The following is a 4,135-nucleotide window of genomic DNA, read 5'->3' on the forward strand; positions in this document are numbered from 1 at the left end:
TAATGGCTCATATATTCCGTAAGGTAATTTTTTATTTTATTTAAAAAATAAAAATATCTTAAGGTAACAATTAAACAATAAATAGATTTTGTGGACGTTATGGAAGTCGTCTTGCAGTCTCAAGTCTTACGGCTACTCAAATGTAGACTTTATCACCATGTAGAATTAGGCAAAGTCTTACGGCTACTCAAATGTAGACTTTATCACCATGTAGAATTAGGCATCTATCCAAGATACAATAAATTTCAATCCCACAACTATGAGCCTATAATAAACATAAAGAGTAGTTTGAAAATTTTCTTGCTTTGGTTAGGGAATGTAAAATATGATAATTGAAAGAGGGGCATTGGAGCTTCCCTAGAATTTTTTATAAAGCTCAGTTTCACATAGTAACTAGGTAATGTGGAACTTAGCATCCATGACTATCTTTATAAACCACCCACTCTATGTGAGCTTCTTCTCATCTTCTCAATATGGGACCGACATGTTACAAACTCCCCCTCTTAAATTCTTGATGTCTTCGTCAGGGCCACGTCATGCTGTGCTCTAGTACCACATGACCTGACGTTATTAGGTGGATCTGACACCACTTGTAACGACCCAGGAAAAAGTGTTTGCCACATCTGCGTTATTACTCCAAAAAGACTAGGCAATGTGAGACTTAGCACCCAAGGCTATCTTTATAAACCATTCACTCTATGTGATCTTCTTCTAATTTTCTCAATATGGGACCGGGGTGTTACACTTACGGCTACTCAAAGCTAGACTCTATCACCAAGTAGAATTAGGCCTAAATCTAGAATACAATAAATGTTAACTCCATAGCACCGTGCCTAAGATGAATATAAAGAGTTGTTTGAAAATTTTTTTGCTTTGGTTAAGGAAGGTAAAACAGGATAATTGAAGGAGAGCCATGAGACAATCAATGGATTTTGTGGACGATGTGGAAGCCGTCTAGCATTCTTAAGGCTACTCAAAGCTTGACTCTATCACCATGTAGAGTTAGGCATAAATCTAGGATACAATAAATTTTAATTCCACAGCTACGAGGCTATGATGAACATAAAGAGTTTGAAAATTTTCATCCTTTGGTTAGGGAAGGTAAAAGAGGATAATTGAAGGAGAGGCATCAGAAAATCAATGGATTTTGTGGACGTTGTGGAAGATGTCTTGCAGTCTTACGGCTACTCAAAACAAGACTCAATCACCGTTTAGAATCAGGCATAGATCTAGGATACAATAAATTTTAATCCCACAGCTATGAGCCTATGATGAACCTAAAGAGTTGTTTGAAAATTTTCTTGATTTAGTTAGGGAAGGTAAAAGAGGATAATTGAAGGAGAGGCATAAGACAATCAATGGATTTTGTGGAAGCCGTCTTGCAGTCTTATTATAACGACCTAAGAAAAAATGCTAGCAATATCTGCGCTATTACTCGAAAAGGACTAGTTAATTTGGAGCTTCCCTAGAATTTATTATAAAACCTATTTTCACCTAATAACTAGGCAATGTAGGATTTAGCACCAATGACTATCTTTATAAACCACCCACTCTATGTGGGCTTCTTCACATCTTCCCAATATGGGACTAGGGTGTTACAAACTTCCCCTCTTAAATTCCTGACGTCCTCGTAAGGCCACATCATGCAGTGCTCTAGTACCACCACTTGTAACTACCCAGGAAAAACCGCTAGCGACATCTGCGCTATTATTTCAAAAGGACTAGTCAAATTAGAGCTTCCTTAGAATTCATTATAAATCCCAATTTTACTGACAATGTAGGATTTAGCATCCATGACTATCTTTACAAATCACCCACTCTATGTAGGCCTGTTCTCATCTTCCTAATATGGGACCAGGGTTTTACACTTACGACTACTCAAAGCTAGACTCAATCACCATGTAGAATCAGGCATAGATCTAGGATACAATAAATTTTAATTCCACAACTATGAGCCTATGATGAACATAAAGAGTTGTTTGAAAATTTTTTGGCTTTGGTTAGGGAGGTAAAAGAGGATAATTAAAGGAGACGCATGAGACAATCAATGGATTTTGTGGACGTTGTGGAAGCCGTCTAGCAAGCTTACGGCTACCCAATGCTAGACTCTATCACCATGTAGAATCAGGCATAGATCTAGGATACAATAAATTATAATCCCACAGCTACGAGCCTATGATGAACATAAAGAGTTGTTCGAAAATTTTCTTGCTTTGGTTAGGGAAGGTAAAAGAGGATAATTGAAAGAGAGGCATGAGACAATCAATGGATTTTGCGGATGCTATGAAAGCCGTCTTGCAGTCTTATGGCTACTCAAAGCTAGACTCTATCACCATGTAGCATCAGCCATAGATCTAAGATACAATAAATTTTAATCCCACAGCTATGAGCGTATGATGAACATAAAGAGTTGTTTGAAAAATTTGTTGCTTTGGTTAGGAAAAAAAAAGAAAAGAAGAGGATAATTGAAGGAGAGGCATGAGACAATCAATGGATTTTTTGGACGTTGTAGAAGTTGTCTTGCAGTCTTATGAATACTCAAAGCCAGACTATATCACCATGTAGAATCAGGCATAGATCTAAGATACAATAAATTTTAATCCCACAACTATGAGCCTATGATGAATATAAAGAGTTGTTTGAAAATTTTCTTGCTTTGGTTAGGGAAGGTTAAAGAGGTTAATAGAAGGAGGTTAATAGAAGGTTAAAGAGGTTAAAGAGGTTAATAGTGGACGTTGTGGAAGTCATCTTGCTGTGTGACGGCTACTCAAAGCTAGACCCTATCACCATGTAGAATCAGGCATAGATCTATAAATTTTAATCCCACATCTATGAGCCTAAGATGAACATAATGAGTTGTTTGAAAATTTTCTCCCTTCGGTTAGGAAAGGTAAAAGGGCATAATTGAAGGAGACGCATGAGATAATCAACGGATTTTGTGGATGTTGTGGAAACCGTCATGCAGTCTTATGGCTACTCAAAGCTAGACTCTATCACCTTGTAGAATAAGGCATAGATCTAGGATACAATAAATTTTAATCCCACAGCTATGAGCATATGATGAACATAAAGAGATGTCTGAAAAGTTTCTTGCTTTGGTTAGGGAACGTAAAAAAGGATAATTGATGGAGGGGCAGGACACAATCAATGGATTTTGTAGACGTTGTGAAAGTCGTCTTGCTGTATGACGGCTACTCAAAGCTAGACTCTATCACTATGTAGAATTAGGCATAGATCTAGGATACAATAAATTTTAATCCCACAGCTATAAGCCTATGGTGAACATAAAAAGTTGTTTGCATTGGTTAGGGAAGGTAAAAGAGGATAATTGAAGAAGAGGCATGAGAAAATTAATGGATTTTGTGGACGTTGACGAAGATGTCTTGCGGTATTACGGCTACTCAAAGCTAGACTCTATCACCATTTAGAATCAGGCATAGATCTAGGATACAATAAATTTTAATCCCATAGCTATGAGCCTATGATGAACATAAAGAGTTGTTTGAAAATTTTCTTGATTTAGTTAGGGAAGGTAAAATAGGATAATTGAAGGAGAGGCATGAGACAATCAATGGATTTTGTGGAAGCCGTCTTGCAGTCTTATTGTAACGACCTAGGAAAAAACGCTAGCAATATCTGCGCTATTACTCTAAAAGGACTAGTTAATTTGGAGCTTCCCTAGAATTTATTGTAAGACCCAATTTCACCTAGTAACTAGGCAATGTGGGATTTAGCACTAATGACTATCTTTATAAGCCACACACTCTATGTGGGCTTCTTCTCATCTTCCCAATATGGGACGAGGGTGTTACAAACTTCCCCTCTTAAATTTCTGACGTCCTCGTAAGGCCATATTATGCAGTGCTCTAGTACCACATGACCTAACGTTACTAGATGACTCTAAGACCACTTGTGACTACCCAGGAAAAACAGCTAGCAACATCTGCGCTATTATTCCAAAATAACTAGTCAATTTAAAGCTTCCCTAGAATTCATTATAAAGCCCAATTTTACCGGCAATGTGGAACTTAGCATTCATGACTATAAAACACCCACTCTCTGTTGGCTTTTTCTCATCTTCCCAATATGGGACCGGGGTTTTACACTCACGACTAGTCAAAGCTAGACTCTATCA

This window comes from Corylus avellana, chromosome ca10 (assembly GCF_901000735.1).
Source record: "Corylus avellana chromosome ca10, CavTom2PMs-1.0".
NCBI classification, from domain to species: Eukaryota; Viridiplantae; Streptophyta; class Magnoliopsida; order Fagales; family Betulaceae; genus Corylus; species Corylus avellana.